General features: G+C 42.5%; 1 protein-coding gene across 3 annotated transcripts in view; it reads right to left on the reverse strand.

Moving 5' to 3' along the window:
• Positions 1-22,012, reverse strand: part of PDZD2 (PDZ domain containing 2) — a 265,174-nt gene that overhangs the window by 118,192 nt on the left and 124,970 nt on the right. The window lies entirely within an intron of this gene.

The raw sequence follows: 22,012 nt of genomic DNA on the forward strand, positions 1-22,012 counted from the left end.
CAGGTCGGCCATTAATAAAAGGATTCATGGTTGACCCCTTTAAGTCTAATTGGTCGGGGAAAAGTGTCCTTGAAGCCTAAGGCCCCGATTCATCAAAGTTTTTACTCTCGAATTCTGGTATAAAAAGTTTTGAAAACTTTTTGTGTTGTGCAAAAATGTTGAAACTTTTGTTGTTTACACAATAGTCTGATCTCCTGATCTACATGTCTCACACTGGTAACGGCCCCTCTCATGTACGATAACCCCTGGACCCAGATTTTCAGGGAGATCTATGTCCAGCCCATAGATCCTAACAGCTCATTTACGTATTAATAAAAACGTGGATTTCTCTGGATTAAGCCATCGGATCGCAGATATCAAGGTATCATTTTATTCAGCTTCCTATGACCTCCGTGCCCATACAGACGACTTAGGAGGACTGATCCTACTGATACATCCAATGGTTGTCCGCAGTCTTGTATGTCCATTCCACCTGTCTATGTTCTCCGCTGTTCATATGAATGAAGTTTAAAAAAATCCATCAGGAAGCAAATAACTGGCTGAAAAAAGAGGGAAAGGTGAGGTCACAGGTCACTGGTGTCAGAACTAAAAAAAAGACGTCTAATACGTAAATGTGATGTTTCCCAGCTGAAGGGTGACACCCAGAAAGGCTGTCACAACCATTCTGTAAGCCTGAACCCTTAGAGTATCTAATAAATACAAAAATAACTAAAAATACATAAAGCTAATAAAAAAAACTAACGCACTAACACAAAAGTTATAAGATCGCTGCAGCTTCAATTCTTAGGGGAAAACCGTGACCATTGGTGACAAGTGACCTTGTGAAAAATGTCAAAAAATATCCCGACCCCGGCTGAACACATCTATAAGGAAAGAAAGATTGCGCATAACAGGCCGGGAACCGGAAAGCAAAAAAATGGCCACAGGAAGTTTTAGGAGCCACAGGGCAACCCAGAAAGTTCTAGTATTTTATTTAATTAGAGCTGTGGTGGTGAACATATGGGGGGCACGCAGAACCCTCCCTGTGGGCATGTGCGCCATCTCCTCAGCACTAGAACGAACGCCGCCCTCCTCCGGACGCACGCCATCTCCTCAGCACTAAAGCCACCCTCCTCAGCAAGCGAGCCATCTCCTCAGCACTAACGCCATCTCCTCAGCACTAACGCCGCCCTCCTCAGCAAGCGCGCCATCTCCTCAGCACTAGCACTAACGCCGCCCTCCTCCGCACGCACGCCATCTCCTCAGCACTAGCACTAACGCCGCCCTCCTCCGCACGCACGCCATCTCCTCAGCACTAGCACTAACGCCGCCCTCCTCCGCACGCACGCCATCTCCTCAGCACTAGCGCCGCCCTCCTCCGCACGCACGCCATCTCCTCAGCACTAACACCGCCCTCCTCAGCACGCGCGCCATCTCCTCAGCACTAGCACTAATGCCGCCCTCCTCAGCACGCACGCCATCTCCTCAGCACTAACACCGCCCTCCTCAGCACGCGCGCCATCTCCTCAGCACTAGCACTAATGCCGCCCTCCTCAGCACGCACGCCACCTCCACTCTCCTCTGCACGCGCGCCCCATCAGGCTGCATGCATGCTGAGGAGGGCGGCAGCAGTGGTGGCGCTAGTGCGGAGGAGGGTGGTGGCGCTAGTGCGGAGGAGGGTGGCGGCGCTAGTGCTAGTGCTCAGGGGATGGCGCATGTGCCCACAAGTGTCTAAGGACTCCAGAGAGCAATATCTAAAAAATTACTTTAGCTTTCCTGATTAAACGGTCTTTTTTAGGTGAATGTTCTGGACAGCCTCATGAAGTGCCGTTTTGATGCATCATTTACTTTAAAGCACATGTCAAACTCTGGCCTGCAGGGTGAGTATATCTAGCCTCCTCTTGGCTTCGTACTTTCAATTATATCGGCATCCCAAATATCAATACAGTTGAAAGTAATGATGCGTCAACTGACGCTGTCTCTCCCTTCATTCCCCCTCTGCGTCTGACGTCTCAGCGCAGCGGGCGCAATGACGCAACTACAACGTGCCCACTGTACCGAGAAGTCCAGAGGATCTGAAGACACCATGAAGAGACCAGAGCAGCTGGGGAATGGCCAGAGGTGAGTATTATTTTTTTTTAATGTGGAGCATATTATACTGTATGGGGGACTATGTGGGGCCATTATTCTGTATGGATGACTATGTGGGGCCCATTATTCTGTATGAAGGACTATGTGGGGCCCATTATTCTGTATGAAGGACTATGTGGGGCCCATTATTCTGTATGAAGGACTATGTGGGGCCCATTATTCTGTATGGAGGACTATGTGGGGCCATTATTCTGTATGGAGGACTATGTGGGGCCATTATTCTGTATGGAGGACTATGTGGGGCCCATTATTCTGTATGAAGGACTATGTGGGGCCCATTATTCTGTATGGAGGACTATGTGGGGCCATTATTCTGTATGGAGGACTATGTGGGGCCATTATTCTGTATGGAGGACTATGTGGGGCCATTATTCTGTATGGAGGACTATGTGGGGCCATTATTCTGTATGGAAGACTATGTGGGGCCCATTATTCTGTATGGAGGACTATGTGGGGACATTATTCTGCATGGAGGACTATGTGAGGCCATTATACTGTATGGAGGACTATGTGGGGCCATTATACTGTATGGAGGACTATGTGGGGCCATTATTCTGTATGGAGGACTATGTGGGGCCATTATTCTGTATGGAAGACTATGTGGGGCCCATTATTCTGTATGAAGGACTATGTGGGGCCCATTATTCTGTATGAAGGACTATGTGGGGCCCATTATTCTGTATGGAGGACTATGTGGGGCCCATTATTCTGTATGGAGGACTATGTAGGGCCCATTATTCTGTATAGAGGACTATGTGGGGCCCATTATACTGTATGGAGGACTATGTGGGGCCCATTATTCCGTATGGAGGACTATGTGGGGCCCATTATTCTGTATGGAGGACTACAGTGGTGGCCAAAAGTATTGGCACCCCTGCAATTCTGTCAGATAATACTCAATTTCTCCCTGAAAATGATTGCAATCACAAATTCTTTGGTATAATTATCTTCATTTAATTTATCTTCAATGAAAAAAACACAAAACGAATTGTCCTAAAGCCAAATTGGATACAATTCCACACCAAACCAAAAAAAGGGGGTGGACAAAAGTATTGGCACTGTTTGAAAAATCATGTGATGCTTCTCTAATTCGTGTAATTAACAGCACCTGTAACTTACCTGTGGCACCTAACAGATGTTGGCAATAACTAAATCACACTTGCAGCCAGTTAACATTGATTTAAGTTGACTCAACCTCTGTCCTGTGTCCTTGTGTGTACCACATTGAGCATGGAGAAAAGAAAGAGGACTAAAGAACTGTCTGAGGACTTGAGAAACCAAATTGTGAGGAAGCATGAGCAATCTCAAGGCTACAAGTCCATCTCCAAAGACCTGAATGTTCCTGTGTCTTCCGTGCGCAGTGTCATCAAGAAGTTTAAAGCCCATGGCACTGTGGCTAACCTCCCTAGATGTGGACGGAAAAGAAAAATTGACGAGAGATTTCAACGCAAGATTGTGCGGATGGTGGATAAAGAACCTCGACTAACATCCAAACAAGTTCAAGCTGCCCTGCAGTCCGAGGGTACAGCAGTGTCAACCCGTACTATCCGTCGTGGTCTGAATGAAAAGGGACTGTATGGTAGGATACCCAGGAAGACTCCACTTCTTACCCCGAGACATAAAAACGTTTTGGAAGAATGTTCTCTGGTCAGATGAGACAAAAGTAGAGCATTTTGAGAAAAAACATCAACATAGAGTGTACAGGAAAAAAAAGGAGGCATTTAAAGAAAAGAACACGGTACCTACAGTCAAACATGGCGGAGGTTCCCTGATGTTTTGGGATGACTTTGCTGCCTCTGGCACTGGACTGCTTGACCGTGTGCATGGCATTATGAAGTCTGAAGACTACCAACAAATTTTGCAGCATAATGTAGGGCCCAGTGTGAGAAAGCTGGGTCTCCCTCAGAGGTCATGGGTCTTCCAGCAGGACAATGACCCAAAACACACTTCCAAAAGCACTATAAAATAGTTTGAGAGAAAGCACTGGAGACTTCTAAGGTGGCCAGCAATGAGTCCAGACCTGAATCCCATAGAACACCTGTGGAGAGATATCAAAAGAGCAGTTTGAAGAAGGCACCCTTCAAATATCAGGGACCTGGAGCAGTTTGCCAAAGAAGAATGGTCTACAATTCCAGCAGAGCATTGTAAGGAACTCATTGATGGTTACCGGAAGTGGTTGTTCGCAGTTATTTTGGCTAAAGGTTGTGCAACCAAGTATTAGGCTGAGGGTGCCAATACTTTTGTCTGGCCCATTTTTGGAGTTTTGTGTGAAATGATCAATGATTTGATTTTTGCTTCATTCTCTTTTGTGTTTTTTCCTTGCAAGCAAATTAAATGAAGAGAATAATACCAAAGAATTTGTGATTGCAATCATTTTTAGGAAGAAACTGAGTATTATCTGACAGAATTGCAGGGGTGCCAATACTTTTGGCCCCCACTGTATGTGAGCCCATTATACTGTATGGAGGACTATGTGGGGCCCATTATTCTGTATGGTGGACTATGTGGGGCCCATTATACTGTATGGAGGACTATGTGGGGCCATTATTCTGTATGGAGGACTATGTGGGGCCCATTATACTGTAAGGAGGACTATGTGGGGCCATTATTCTGTATGGAGGACTATGTGGGGCCATTATTCTGCATGGAGGACTATGTAAGGCCATTATACTGTATGGAGGACTATGTGGGGCCCATTATACTGTATGGAGGACTATGTGGGGCAATTATTCTGTATGGAGGATTATGTGGGCACATTATACTGTATGGAGGACTATGTGGGCACATTATACTGTATGGAGGACTATGTGGGGCCATTATTCTGTATGGAGGACTATGTGGGGCCATTATACTGTATGGAGGACTATGTGGGCACATTATACTGTATGGAGGACTATGTGGGCACATTATACTGTATGGAGGACTATGTAGAGATTTCAGTTGGAGAATTAAAGTGTGATGGGGTCCCCATTCTTTGCTGGAGGGATTGAGTGAGGGGGTACAGTAGGGTCTTCATACTTTGCTTGTGGAGGAATTCACTGTGGGGGTATCATACTGTGTTTGGGGCACTTTTGTTTGCATCATACTTCATTATTTGTACTATTCAAGGTTTTTTACTCTTTATTACATATTTAAATTACGCCATTGGGCCATATGCTTTTTACTGCTCTTACATAACATATTATATTATTCCAAAAGTTAATATTTTTATTTGATAAGGAAAAATGTCCTCGATTATAGACTTTTTTTTAATAGATTGACTTTCTCCAAGCTTTTAACCTCTTTGTATTTGAGTTTGACATCCCTGGCTTAAAGGGTTATTGTCATCATGATAAAGGGTTACAAATGCAAAGAAGGTTGTAAAATAAACAACTTTGCAATTTTACTTTTGATTAAAAATCCTCTCCATTCCCAAGGACAGAACAGACCTCCTCTGCAATCAGTGGCTGGTATCTTAGGCTTGGAGTGCAGCGCTTACAAGCTCTTTGCTATAGACTCTATTGTGCTAATGTATGCTTTGTTTTTCTAAACTAAAACCTCAGTATTCAGGTTAAATTGCCACTTTGAGATAAATAAGGGGGATTGCATTTATTTTTGGATTAAAGTTTGGGCATTAGGTCTCTAAAAGGTTCACCATCACTGAATTAGAGGGACGCTTTAACCCACACCAAGTAGTTTTTCTTCTTACTTTGGAATTTTTTTTTTAAAGTTTTAAAAAAAAAAATCCAATTTATAAAGAAAATATTTGGCTTGTGTTGTTCGTACTTCATAATATTTTTGTAAATTTTTTTAAATATTTTTATTTTATTTTTTTAGACAACATAAAAGACATGAATCTGTGATCATCTGATCGCTTGTACTGTATATAGCACAGTATTGCAATATGTAGTAAAAATGATGATCTTCTCTGCAGCCCGGCCAGTGGCTTTACAGGAGAACCAAGTTCACGGCTCTTAGCAGCAAGTGCTAGCTGTACAGCACAGACGGCACCCGCAGTGTGGGGCTTGGGCTCAGCTCCATACACCCCTACCCGACCTAAGACGTAATAGTGTTATCTTAATTGATTGAACTTTGAATACTTGCAGCCACCACTAGAGGGAGCTTGCTGCAAATTTTCTTATACAGTTCTTTGTGTAATCGTTATACAGAAAGATCCCCCTAGTGGTGACTGCAGGAAGCAAGAATTATTATCACTGAATGCAGAAGATATGGTGCTCTGTATCAGAAAATAACTATAAAAGGCATAATACAAAATAATCAGAAAATGGGCAGTAAGATATATGTACAGGCCGGCAGAAAGTCAAGACACAACTGAGACATTAAATGGACAGAACTTGACCATTTTCTCAGGCACAATACTGAGTATTGTTCATTATGACCCAGCTGAAGGGTCCTTAAGAAACCTAAAATCTAAAAGTTTCCCAGGGTAAACAATGTTCTGTGCACTGGACACAAAGTAATTCAATTAAATATTACACGACCCGAACAAAGACATATTCTGCTCCTGAAGATGTTTATTAAAAAGACCAAAGGGCCAATTCCTTATTGCATTTATGCCCTTTTTTTGCCTGGTTTTGGGTGTTTTTCCTTTATTTTTATTTTTAAATAGATTTTATATGCATTTGCCCGAGTTTTAGGTTTGTCATTGTGATCAGGGGTAGTTTCCAGATGTTTTCAGCCGATTCATCAAAATCTGTATTTTTTTTACATTGATGTACTTCAATTTTTTTTACGGTGCAAATTTTTGAGAACATTTTGGCAACATTTTAGTGGACAATCTTTACTTTTTGGGCTAGAAAAGTTTAAAAAAAAAATAAAAGTATTTTTTATTTTGCACAAAATTCATCACCATGTGCACCATTTGGTGGAAACCACAAAAGCAGAGACAAAAAAAGAAAAAGAAAAGTGACTTATAAGGTAGGAATAATACTTTTTCTGGTCATTAGACGTCTTGTATCTTGTATTTTTTTCAGCAGTTTTACCCTCTGTGAGCCATGTCTCTAATTTTCTGTTGTCTCTGAGCAAGTGGGTGCCGACTTGCTGCAATGATACACAGCAATCACAGACATGAGGGATTTCTACACTGATGTCTCTATATAGTAAATGTTCAGATGCAGCAGCAACATTCAGGACGTTATCCAGCAGTACTGAGCAGTGTAGCTGTGAACCCAGCAGTGTAGCTGTGAACCCAGCAGTGTAGCTGTGAACCCAGCAGTGTAGCTGTGAACCCAGCACTGTGGGGAGACAAAATACTTACTAGAAAGCAGCAGTACCATTTGTGTGTGTCTCTTAAAGGTCTCATAATAGACTGACACTTTCTGTTCTGTAGGGATCCCTTTTCAGCAGTTTAATTATCATTACATACAGGATTACAATGACAGGTAACGCCTACGTATAGATCACACAGGATCCACCAATCAAACCTACAATCAGGAAAAAAGAATTGTTTTGCTAATACAGGTAATTTCCTTTAATGGATCAAGTTTGCCTCATTATACAAAACCCTTTCAGAAAAAGGGTCCGCCAGCTACCAGCATCACCGGCAAGCAGCTGATTTTGTTAACGGTAGCTGCAGAGAGCCGGGCATTAAGCAGGCTGATGAATGTGAGCATGCGTATAACCATTCTAGCTTGTAAAGGGTGAGGTCCGTGGACCCTATTAGGGCACATTTCTAAATGTTTGATGCTGAGAAAATGGTACATTATAAAGTATGTGGAGATTGTGAACATGAGCGTCCTGAGCATATTTATATTATGGACACAATCGCACTGTCGGCGGTGTTATATCGCTTTATAGAAAAAAAAAACCTGAAAATAAGTCAACGGGATCCAGTAGGATTAGAGACAAGTGATTTGATGATAATCAAATTGGTGTGAAATTTATAGCAATTTGCTGAAACTGCCCAATTAGGAGGGAGTATCATAGACTGTATAAAAGCAGAGGCAGGGAATGAAGCAGCCATTTTATGGTGAATCTGTATAGTGAAAGGACGTCACAGCTTAGTGATAGAAATGGGGAAAGAAACACTGAGTAAACTGTGCAGACGGCAAGATTAGTGTGTGAGAAAATGAGAACAGTGGCATAGATGTTTTTCAGGGTAACACGACACTTTGGAGTACTTTTAATTCTCACCGAATTTGTCAAAAATCGAATTTCAAAATAATTGATGCTATTAGGATTCATTATACGATGGATTAAAACAGATCTGTGATGGAACAGAGCGACGTCCTGGCCGGGTCCCATAGACGCTCTGCCGTACGCTTAACTCATCAGACTATTAATCAGCCCTCACTCAGACACGGAGGGAACATTAGAGGTAATCAGTGACCGAGCAAACACCTATTAGACGACTGTGCCATATGGCAAGATTACACACCGTCCACTGCGCAGTGCCGACTGCTCAGGTCAACCGGAAGTGCCCGATGCATGTGCTGACGGGAAGGTATTGAGGACTGAAATAGAATTAATCAATAGTATTATTATATACATTTATAAAGAGTATTAATATTACAGATGCAGAAATATTATATTTAATGCGATTTCCCCAGTGATCGCATCCGGCCATACATTCTCCCTGCAGCGACCATGGGAATATGCAGCATTACACGGCGGTGATCCACATCATCCACCATGCAATGACCGGCCGCGTCCACCGTAATGGAGGCCACTCTTACAAGGGGCTTCTTTGTTTTAGCTCACAATAAGGGTCCTGAGCATTGGACTGCCCTCTATGGCAACCATTAGTTGGGATGCGGCGGCAGAAATGAGCGGCTCGTCCAAAAACTGTGCAGGAAAACGAACATGATATCCCTCCATGGAGCGTGTACACGATGGATGGGTCCATGGGACAATAATATGCAGTGCATTCAGATGGCCGCTGCAGTCAGTCATCGACCGCAGCGGTCTCGTTCCTTTCGTGCTAACATTATAGTAATTGTGGTCCCATGTTGGCCGTCAATATAGGGTGTTATAGGGATCCCAGGGAGAGTCATCGTTGAGCGGGGGCGCCATTGCGCAGGAAAATAGGGTGACAACCTCCGCGGCAAGGTAGGGTGAGACACTATCCCCTCCTCTCATTGTGCACTGATGTTGTGGTTTGTTATTTTATGGCTGTCAATAATTCAATACAGATATTAAAAGTTATATTTTGGAATTTGTCTTGAAGAGTTACGAGCTCTGGGAATTGAAACGGCAAGTCATTGCAAATAGTAGATAAAGACCGGCGGGGTCCACCGAAGCAAGAATGCCGGAGCGAAGGGGGATATATAAGGTAAGCAATAGTAGTTTTTTTTATCTTACATTATTTCCTCTAATCACTTTCATTTCTAACGGGAATTTGTCACCAGAAAATGACATTGTTCAAATCAGGTTTTTATTTGAAATTAATTTTTATTTATTTTTCCATATTACTATCTGTGTTAAAAATACAAAACAGAAATTTTCACACCGACCAGGGGCCATTTTTAGATTCTAATTTCCCGTTTCAGTAAATGCACATGTACATTGGCACAAATGAACAGACTTTGACCCTCTCTCTTGTATTGAAGCATCTAATGAGCGTGTGCAAAAGTCATTGTGAAGGGGGAGGAGGTGAGCTGTGAGATCTCATTGTGAATGGTGGATCCTGTGCTATCTAATGTATATAGAGGTGTTATCAGTCATTGTACAGAAGGAGGAGGAGGTGAGCTGTGACATCACCTATTGTGAATGATGGATCCTGTGTTATCTACTGTATGTATATAGAGGTGTTATCAGTCATTGTACAGGAGGAGGAGGTGAGCTGTAACATCATCTATTGTGAATGGTGGATCCTGTGTTATCTACTGTATATAGAGGTTATCAGTCATTGTACAGGAAGAGGAGGAGGTGAGCTGTGATATCACCTATTGTGAATGGTGGATCCTGTGTTATCTACTGTATATAGAGGTGTTATCAGTCATTGTACAGGAGGAGGAGGTGAGCTGTAACATCATCTATTGTGAATGGTGGATCCTGTGTTATCTACTGTATATAGAGGTGTTATCAGTCATTGTACAGGAGGAGGTGAAGGTGAGCTGTGATATCACCTATTGTAAATGGTGGATCCTGTGTTGTCTAATGTATATAGAAGTATTATCAGTCATTGTACAGGAAGAGGAGGAGGTGAGCTGTGATATCACCTATTGTGAATGGTGGATCCTGTGTTATCTACAGTATATAGAGGTGTTATCAGTCATTGTACAGGAGGGGGAGGAGGTGAGCTGTGACATCACCTATTGCGATTGGTGGATCCTGTGGTATCTGCTTTATAAAGAGGTGTTTGATGTAATTGTAATCCTGCCTCTGCTGACAAGGAAACAGCTGAAAATTCTTCCTGAAAGGACAAAGTATGAGCCTTAAAAAGCCCCAATGACCAGTGTGAAAACTGCACGACTTCTAATTTTTTTTAATAATAGAGGTTTGGATGGGTATATGCTTTCATGTCTCCGACTTTCTGAGACTTTTAGGACACAGGTGTCAGACTAGGACAGTTTTGAAGACCATTAGACCATTAAAAAAAGTGATTTTTTTTTTCCCAAATGGACAAATGACATCAAATAAGTTCTCAGGATGTACAGAGCGCTGTATGAATGAGGTAGTAACACAAGCCCCCGTGCATGCGAGGCCACACAGAGCAAGCCCCTCTCAGCGAGCCAAATTATTTAAACAGGCCACAAGTTCAGCAGAGAATAAAGCCCTGACAGCGCGATTTATTGACAGCAAATAAAAGCCCCAACTGAAAAAAGAACCTCAGACTGAAGCGCTCGCATCTGAAAAAGTTCTTTGTCAGCACAGTGCACCCCGGGCTAAATGCTTCTCCATTCACTGCAGAGAATACTACATCTTAGGAAGTCTATTCTACCAAAATCCAGGGCAGGGGCCTAAAGTTGAAGAGGCTTGTCCTCTGTGTACAGCACTAAGCTCTATTCTGGGGGACAAAGGGCAGAAACAAAAAGGGATTAAAGAATAATTAAACTTTTGTTTTATTTTTTTACCCCGTATGAAAAGTTATGAAACTTTGAAAATCACTTTATTAGGGGATTTGTATTCATTACTGTAAAAAATATTGCTTTTCCTCAGTCTATTTTCCTGCCTTTAGCAGCATTTGGAGTACAGATGATTGCAGTGATGGGTCAGCTCCTGTCTCCTCCTCTGAGATTTCTGCCTATCAGAACAATCTTCTACAGCAGGTTATTCTCAGAGGTAATGACACACAGGAGCTGACCCATCACTGCCATCATCTGTACTCCAAATGAGGACGATCTGATATCGGTGCAGCTAAAGGCGGGAAAATAGACTGGAGAATAGCCAGGGCTTGGAAGCCACTTACATGTCATTTTTTTACGGGCATGAAGACAAGTGAATGGATTTGAAAAGTTTCATAACTTTCCATGCAGGACAAAATTATATAAAAAAATAATAATAAAACATAAAACTATAGCTAATCTATAAAATAAATTGCTAAAACCTTACATAACAGATCTAACTTGGTGCAAAAGTAAGAAATGGTTTAAAGGGCATTTTCATCTAAAATAAAGATGAAGCCTCCTGTGGAAGTGAGCATGTGCGACCAGCATTCCCATGAATAGCGCAATGGTCGCACATGCTCAGTAACACTCTAGTCAAACACGGCACTTTCAGACCCCTAGTCTCATGATCGGTGGATGTCCCAGTGGTTGAACCCCTCCCCAGTGATCATATATGTCGATAGGTGATATATTGTGGAACACTTTACAGAGTACCGTATTTTTCAGACCATAAGACGAACCCCAAATTTTGGGGTGGAAAATAGGAGAAAAAAGATTTTTATAAGATGGGGGTCCGTCTCATAGTCCGAATTTAAGGTATCTTACCTGGCGGGCCCTGGGTGGGAGGAGGTGGTATCCCAGCGGGTCGATGCTGCGGGCACGGTGAGTGCGTTGCGTGGAGCAGTGCCGGCGGCTTCCTGAGGAAGGGACCCTGCTCCACCACTGCCACAACCCCCCTGTAAGCCTGAATTCGACCTATTAGATGCACCCCCCTATTTTCCTCTCAAATTTAGGGGGTCAAAAAGTGCCTCTTATAGTCTGAAAAATATGGTACATACAAAAATATTATCAAAAAGCTTAATAAAACATGGGATACTTATTCCGGGCAGGTATATTGTGTGTAGGGTCAAAATAGATCAACTTCTAATCAAACATCCATATGGTCAAACTCCGTACTGGTTCATCAGGCAGATTAGAAACTTGATGCAGGGTGTCCTTTAAGTACAATATGCCTCCATGCACAAGAACGGGGAGGATAGGGGTCCGAGTCTTTGGAGGATTAGACACATGGCCAAGCTGCCTTCATCAGGATGATTCTGCGCTATGGGAGTATTTATTACATATTCCATTATTAGTCCATTAGCCTTACAGTCCTCGTTATTCAGTCAGCAGAGCTACATCGTCCGCTGTGAATGTTTCTTGGCACAATCGAGTATTTAGAACGACTTCTGCTATTATTAACATGAACCAGGTGCATGGAAATATGTCAGATTATACAGTCAGCGTTTCCTGTAATCAGTTATATCACTACGATTCACACCGCGGGATTACTGCCAAATTAAAAAGTGCAAGGGATTAAGAGAAGAATGTGCGGTGGGAGCAGCCCGTACTCCTCAGAGGTAATCCAGGTCACTGCCCACCTCCTGGAGGCCGCGATTCACAGAACACAACACATTCCCCCGTATATTCTAAAAATGCCATGAAAATAATATATAGAATTCCTCTTTTTTATTAAATTATTGGGTTACTGCAGAAATCCATCCTCTTGCTCCAATGAAACAACAGAAAGTATGGAGGACATTTGTGCAATTTTTCAGCACCAAAAACGACACAAAAATTTGCATCAAAATCCGAGCGTTTTTGCCATGTTTTTACATGTGTTTTTTATGCCTTTTTTTTTTTTTTTTTTTTCCTATTCGCTTGAATGGCTGAAAAACTAGAATTGATGCTGAGGATTTGAAAAATAAAAAAAACGCTTCGATGATTCAAATCCGCAAAGAAAAAATAAGCAGGGTTTGCAGGAGAGATCTCAAACTTTGCTAGTATTGTAAAACGCCGCTTTTTTTCCATGGTAAAAAAGCAATGTGTGAACAAGCCACTATGAAGGGCCCAGAGTCTCCGCTGTGAGGCTCAAACACGTATTTCTGCACAATTCATACAAGTGCAGAAAAAAAAAATGGGGCTCCGAGAAACCAGTGTTAATAATTGCAGAAATCTACATTTAATTACGTGCCTGCGGAAAAAGAAAAAAAGGCCTTATATAATAAATATAAGTCAAAATTCTTTGATTAAGGCTTTCCCTCTGCGACCATTTTTAGATTTTATGCTTTTGTTTCTTTCTTCCTTCCAATCCACCAAGTGCCGTAACTTTTTTACTTTTTAGTCCAAGTCCTGTTTTGCTTATTTATTTTTACAGAACGTAGTTTTTAAAAAATAAGATTCTTAAAAAAAATAAACTTTGGAGTCGCCACATTAAGATCTATGGCTTTTCTTTACTCTTATGTCTTTTAAAGCGTGACGCTTGCAGTCGGCAGAGCAAGCTTTAGCTTAATTGGTACCATTTAGGGTACATACAATTTCTTTTATTGCTTTTGATCAGATTTTTGGAGAGGTAAGGTTACCCCAAAAATTGCCAATACTGGCGGATATTTTATATATATTTTATAACATTCATGATAGATATTATAAAATATTACATCATGATGATTGAAGGTGGAGAGTGACTGCATGAAGAAGCGCATTACTTCTTGGCACTTCGTCGCAGGTGGCATTGGAGAATTGTATGTGGACCCCAATGAGATAAGGCATGTGCTCCGCTCCCGAGCAGGATTGTCCTCTGTCCCTTCTCTTCACCATCCAGGTGTTTCGGGATCTTCACTTGGTCCTGGATGCCATGTACTAACGTCAGCAGCAGATTCTCTTTGGCAGCAAACTAATGAAGAGCAGCCCGTCCTGCTTTTTTCCCAAGAAGTACCAGAGGGACCATCACAGGAACACGATGAGCGCTTCCTCAGTCCACATCAATAATTCCTCGGCCGCTGGGGACGGCCATTAAAATTTTAAACTTCACAGAAAATACTTAACTCTCTGCTAACGAGACTTTTACATGTCACGTCCTTCTCCCACACCCCGTATGATTTCTTTAGCAGAGCATCTGTTGCATACATTGATGACTTATATGCAGCATGCTATTGTCATTAACATTGCACATATACTCCGATCTGCCATAACAGTAAAACACCCTGTATAATATTGTGTAGGCCCTCCCCATCCCTCGTACTCTGATCCATCGAGGACTGGACTCCACAAGATCTCTGTAGGTGTCCTCATGTCTGGTATTAAGTTATTCCTGTAGGCCTTTATGTTTCTCGGTGCGGCCTCCATGGATTGGACTTGTATTCCACCACATCCCACACATGATCGATCGGATTGTGATCAGGTAATTGGGACACAAGTCATCACCTTGATCCTCTTTGTCATGTTCTTCAGACCATTCTTGACCGGTCCTTGTCCTACTGAAAGAGGTGCTGCCATTAGGGAATCCCGCTGCCATGGAGGAGGTATTTGGTCTGCACATGATGCCAGGACCCAATATTTCCCAGGAGAACACGGCCCATCACACTGCCTCCTTGGCTTGTCTTTTTCCCATGGTACATCCTGGTGCCACCTCTTCTTCAGGTAAGTGACGCACACACCCAGTCGCCCACGCAATGTAAAACTTGATTCATCAGACCAGGCAGCCTTCCGCCATAGCTCCATGGTCTAGCTCTGATGTTCTCTTGACCATTGTAGGCGCTTACAAAGTTAAACCAGTTGAAGTATTTGTGCTCTAACCAGTCTGCGGGCACACAGCACCATACACACCAAGCTGTGATGCCCGGCGTGTTCTGACACCTTCCCATCATAGCTCGTTTGCATTACAGTAATAAGTCTGTGGGATTGGACTAAAAGTTCATGGCTGTGTATCCTGTGCACCCGTTTTCTTTCTATAGACCACTTTTTGTAGGTACTAACCACTGCATACCAGGAACACCTGCTGTATACCGGGAACACCTCCATGACGTGCTGTGTACCGGGTACACCTCCATGACGTGCTGTGTACCGGGAACACCTCCATGACGTGCTGTGTACCGGGAACACCTCCATGACGTGCTGTGTACCGGGAACACCTCCATGACGTGCTCTGTATCGGGAACACCTGCATGACGTGCTGTGTACCGGGAACACCTCCATGACGTGCTGTGTACCGGGAACACCTCCATGACGTGCTGTGTACCGGGAACACCTCCATGACGTGCTGTGTACCGGGAACACCTCCATGACGTGCTGTGTACCGGGAACACCTCCATGACGTGCTGTGTACCGGGAACACCTCCATGACGTGCTGTATACCGGAAACACCTCCATGACGTGCTGTATACCGGAAACACCTCCATGACGTGCTGTATACCGGGAACACCTCCATGACGTGCTGTATACCGGGAACACCTCCATGACGTGCTGTATACCGGGAACACCTCCATGACGTGCTGTATACGGGAAACACCTCCATGACGTGCTGTATACCGGGAACATCTCAATGACCTGCTGTATACCGGGAACACTTCCATGACGTGCTGTATACCTGAAACACCTCCATGACGTGCTGTATACTGGGAACATCTCCATGACGTGCTGTATACCGGGAACACCTCCATGACGTGCTGTATACCGGGAACACCTCCATGACGTGCTGTGTACCGGGAGCACCTCCATGACGTGCTGTATACCGGGAACACCTCCATGACGTGCTGTGTACCGGGAACACCTCCATGACGTGCTGTGTACCGGGAACACCTCTATGACGTGCTGTATACTGGGAACACCTTACAAGACCTGCAATATACTGAAAAACACCCCACAAGACCTGCGATATACCTGGAACACCCCAAAAGTATTTTTCATTGTTTTTTGTAACATTTTTCCATTAGCCTTGAACCTGTATTCATTTGCATAATACTGTGGAATACTACAGTATTGCAGTGTATTGTAGAATCACCAATATCTCATGAAGCACGGCCACACCCTGCCATCGGCAAGACCAAATATATTGCAGGGGAATTTTTCATGGGCGCTGGAACGGACATCGCCCACATTTCTAACCTTGTGAATGTCGCTATCACGATTGAGTAGGAGTCTATGGAAATGAACTCTATGTCTACAACTAATATTACATTTTATATACAGAAAATACAATACAGAAATACAAAAGAATCTTTCAAGCATTTTTTTTTTTTTTTTTTTTAAAGAGGATCAAGAAAAAAAAAATCTCAAAAAAATATCTGAGTTCACCATAGCTTTAAAAAAAAACTTTACACAATGATGTAATGATCATGTGTGAGCATAGAGCCCGGTAAACTCTGCAAATCAGGCTGATGAATGTGCATGGTGGGCTATATTAGCAATGCAATCATTCATGGGGGAGGGGGGAGGTGTTTAACTTCCCCAAGGTTTAGGGGCCATTATATAAAGTGAACAAAACCCCGTACTCTACAGGTCATCTGGTAAAATGATATAAAATGACAAGTTAAACCACAAAGCACAACATGTTGATGGTAACACGAATATGGAGCCGTAATTAGGGACCGCTCATGGTAATTAAACTGGTAATGGCACAATAAACGATGAGCCGTGATTCATAGAAACGAGTTCAGCTTTCAAGGAAGGAAAATATTATTCTACTCTGTAAACTAGTAGGGCTTCCATCTGGCAAAAATCTGGAGCCACTGAGTTTAGACAGGTTACACCGCCATGGATTCACGTGATTACAAATAGCGGGCCGGGCTGTTGACTTTTCTTGTAGGAAAACATTAGGAGAGGAGAGACGACGGGATTAACCGGATTTTAAGGCAGGTGGTCTTAAAAAGCACAAGACGACCCATCCAGTATACAAAAGTGAAATGCAGAGTAACTTTTTGTAAAGCACAAACTGCAAAACTTTTTGTGGTGCTGAACTACGAGTAATTCGTAAAACTAGAGAAGATCAAGAAGAGACACATGACCCCGTACGGTAGACCACGGCCGTTGGAGCAAAGCCAGACGATCCTACTCCTAGCTGTTCCGGCACCTCCTCCAATTCTTCTGCCCAACTTATCAGAAGAGGTACCGACAGCTAGGAGGAGGCTCGCAGGGCTCTGGTCTGGCGGCCATGGCCTTTTGGTGACCAGAAGACCAGGATCCTACCAAATCTTTTGATCATCTTTAAGTTGAACCTGTCCTCCTCTCGTTACAGAATATATAGCAGTGCGCCAGAACTGTCCCATGTTGGATTGGAATTGCAACGGGTAACACGTTGTGGTTCTGTTGAAATTTCTGCCTCTTTGACAATATGAATATCAATGTCCCGCCAAACCTGAAGGACTGACCCCCAGACAGGGTGACCTGATGAAGATGCAGATAAAACGCAAGGCTCTATTCACACTGGAGTTAGACCTTTTGTATTTCTGATATCTTTGACGTTCAGCATTAGTCCTACAGGGTAAAATTACTGGAATTTAAAGAGAATTTGGATCGATTCCAGTGTAGCTGGCCATTTGCCAATCATTGTTATTATACTGCACATTCTTGAGGATTTGCTGTTTACTCTACCTGTTGCATCATTTTTCCCAAATTTTCGTTTGAAATGTCATAAAAAATTTTTTTACGCAACTCATAGTTGTGCAAAATTATTGCAACTTTTGGCATTTTAACCTGATTATCTTCATAAATTTTTTAAAAAATATTCATCACTTAGCCATGAGGGGTCCAGGTCAAGTGCGGTGAAAAAAATATCCTAATAATTTACACCACGAATCTGATATTGGAGTACATTGGTTTTGTTGGCCACCGAAATTAAAGTCTTAAATCGGGAGCCTCATTTTTGTGCGTGCTTTTTATTAAAGAAAGATGCAAATTTACTATATACTAACAAAATACTTCTTTTTTGCAAACAGTCTTAATTTGATCATAACGGGAAGTAAAATTCTCTTTTCTTATGAACCAAACATACATACGTCTGTACACTGAATTCCTTTAGAAAACACAAGTAACACATTTCCATAGTTTGAGGTTGTTTGGTTTTTTTTTTAAGTCACTTTTCTTTTTTGTGTTGTTGCAGTTTTTCGTACCAAATTCTTCAAAATGGTGCATGCGGGTTTCATGAATTTTGTGCTAAAGCAACAATGCTCTTTTTGTCTTTTTTTTTGCAAATTTTTATAGCAAAAAGTCGTGTGATCCGTCAAAATGGAAAACGCAACCCTGACATTTCTAACGTGCAAATATTTTATCACCCGGAAACATCCAAAATACAAAAAAAAAAAAAACACTCCCATAATGGCAAACAGAGAAAAAAAATGGCCAAAAAAGTAGAAAACAGATTTCAAAATAGGCACAACTTAAAAAAAAATTTTGACGCAAAATGAAAAATTAACACCAAAAGAAGGAGCAAATGCAATAATAATAATTGGGTCCTAGATGTTGTACGATCAGCTAACGAACTAAAACGTCGTTAGAAAAAACACAGACACACAAGTCTAATTGTTGGGAGTCAAGTCCTCCAGTGTCTGCAAAATATGATAGAAGTCCCAAAATATGCAAGATAAAACTGGTTTATTAAGTATTTCATGAAATCTAGTTCTAGCTCGAGGCAATAACTGAAAGACACAAAAAACACATCAAAGCGATGAATCATAAGGCTTAATTAAAAAAGAAAAATAGAGACATTTACAGGCACGAGAATAAAGAGAAGCGCACAGCACCGGGCAAGAAGTGATAGAAGAACTTCCAGTGTAACTCCCGGCTGATCAATTACCAAGAGGATATCTGAAGGTTTTTTGTTGTTGTTGTTTTTTTAAAGTATAAAAATCTAAAATCACACTTTACCATAGGTGTTGCCTGGTCAGAATATAATAATGACCCATCGGACATGATGATTTAGTAATAACCTATTAATGTGGTCATGTATATGTTCTGAATAGATGTAGGGTGCACCGTTTTTTTTCTTCGTGGAAACTCTACGTTTTGGAGAAGTTTTGCAATGTTGAGAAGCATTTACAGAATGTCAAAAAAAAAACTCCTAGAAAATGCTCAGTAACAACATAGCCTGAGGGTACGTGCATACAACATCTTTTTCAGGAGGATCCCGCCTGGGTCCCGTCATCCGAGTTATACGCCTGTGTGAACGAGCCCTAACAGTATGGGCAGACGGCGTTTTTTCTAGGTATTGGAAAAGCAGTTCTTGGAGGAGTTTTTTTTCCTGATGCGTTATTCTAACTGGACAGTTCCTAGTTTTGTGCAGATGCCATCAGGTGCACTTTCTTTTTTTTTCTCTCATGGGGCATTTTTCAAAATCTGAAGCGGAAAAAAAAGCTCAAAAAATAGAACATATGAACAGCAAAGAAAAGGTTTTACAATAGAAATCAATACGAAGAGAGTTTCAAGCCTTTTTCGTTCTCTCAGGTATATTTTGGAGCGGACCTGTTCAAAAAAGTTCTCAAACAACTCTGTGTGCACGTAACCCAAGAGCCATTTTTTTTCTGGTGGGTCCTATGAACGCCAGTGTCCACGCTACATGCGCCATTTCTACAGAATAGGCTTGTTCCATACACATCCTTCCACATCTGTAAAGAATTCAGCTTTTCTGTTTCTCAGAATCCCGTCTGTCATGGAGCGGCCGCCATACATTGCCGAGCTCCGCGTGGAATTCCCACCATATGTACGGATTGTAAACAGGAAGCCTCCTTGTGCGGCCTGGAAAAGATTCCTCCACTGATAGTTTTCCCAAAGCAATTAACTTGGACGCTGGGTAGAAGGTCTCAGGAGCAGTAAAGTGACCTCTAAACTGGTGGTTACTTCAGTGACCGGAAAGTTTTTAACCCCCATGTAATTGGGGTTAAAAATTATATTTGCTATTGGATTTCATGAAACATTTTGCCTTCTATCACCTCGGTGTTGCCCTGTTCATTGCTGGGTGCAGAATGAAGTAACTGAGAATCTATCAGTGAGCTTGCTATGATGGTCTGGCAGGGAGCTAGTAACCCTTGTATTTGTCTTTTTCTGCTCCTCTCAGCAGATTTATAACCGAAGACCACATTAATATTAAGTGTGTAGGAAAAAAAAAAATAAAAACCCTGTAAAAGTCTAACGGTGCAAAATATTGAATGAAACCTAATTACAAAAATGATTTCTGGCCCAAATTCATACTTGAGGAAATAAAAATGTCCCTTAAAGGGAATGTCTCTGCATTTTGTTAAGAAAAAAAAAATGCACCGGCGAGTCTCTGACACTGCTCCTGGTACTTGGCATTGGCCGTGGCGCTGACGTCACATCGACAGCATGGCGGGTCAGTGACTCTCAGCGAGGCGTTCGGTCTACACTGGAATACCCCGTTCAGAGCCGCTGAGCTCACTGATTGGCTGCCACAATATCAAAGTGAAGACAGTGCCATGGCTAATGCCACATTCCAGGGAGAAGCAGCGTGGATGGAGAAGGGTAGATTGTTTGTTTTTTCAAAAAATGCAGAAAGCAATAAGTAATATTTGTCTATATGTCAAAAGGAACAACCCCTTTAAGGAATATGTGATATAATATGCAATCTAGAGGTGACACACACATACTGGTTTTACTGCTTTTTTGTGTGTTCTCCAACCCCAGAGCAGGAATCACAGCTACACGGCTCAATACTGCTGTATAATCTCCTCCTTGCTGGGAAAGAAGTAGGAGCTGAGTGAGAGAGGCAGAGACACAAACATAATTCTTTTACTGCTTTCTTGTGTGTTCTCCTACCCCAGAGCAGGAATCACAGCTAGATGGCTCAGTACTGCTGTATGATCAGCTCAGTACTGCTCTATGATCTCATCCATGCTGGGTAGGAAGTAGGAACTGAGTGAGAGAGGCAGAGATACACACATACTGGTTTTATTGCTTTCTTGTATGTTCTCCAACCCCAGAGCGGGAATCACAGCTACACTGCTCAGTACTGCTGTATAATCTCCTTCATGCTGGGTAGGAAGTAGGAGCTGAGTGAGAGAGAAAGATACACACACATAATTCTTTTACTGCTTTCTTGTGTGTTCTCCTACCCCAGAGCAGGAATCACAGCTAGATGGCTCAGTACTGCTGTATGATCAGCTCAGTACTGCTGTATAATCTCCTCCATGCTGGGTAGGAAGTAGAAGCTGAGTGAGAGAGGCAGAGACACAAACATACTGGTTCTCTTTAAGGAATCTGTGATATAATATACAATCTAGAAGTGCAGGTGGTAACAATATCTCATCAAGAGCCGTACAGATTACTGGGGAACCCTGAGAATCCTGGTCAATGATGCATGAATGAGACATAACAGATGTGATACCCACTGGTAACAAATGGCGCCATTTTCTAATAACCATCCCATATAGTAAACCGAACTCGGCAAATACCGGGCAGATGCACCGTGGACGGGACAGGTAACGAGCCCACTGTGCCGCTACGTCCCGACTGTAATTCAAAGTGTCAGCTGTAAAGTCTAGAGCTAGCTGTGCATCCTGCCCAAGAGAAGACGTAAACTCACACGAACTACACATATGGAGCAAGAAGACATTGCACAGATGTCCTCCATGCTTCCCAGACACATAACCATTGTACTGTATGGAATACAGATGGAGCAGAGCTGAGTGATGCAGATGGAGCAGCACCAGGTTTCCTATCCACCGTACCGCACTGCAGCAGAAATCAGAATCTTTTCTTCGCGGGTTTCATCTAATTGGATGATCTCATTTCTGATAATGAGAAAGTGTCGTAACCAGATAAATGTTACTGGTAAATTCCTAATTATGGGG

This window comes from Phyllobates terribilis, unplaced genomic scaffold (assembly GCF_046119375.1).
Source record: "Phyllobates terribilis strain yellow unplaced genomic scaffold, ASM4611937v1 Scaffold_1__5_contigs__length_1240528914, whole genome shotgun sequence".
Lineage (NCBI taxonomy): Eukaryota > Metazoa > Chordata > Amphibia > Anura > Dendrobatidae > Phyllobates > Phyllobates terribilis.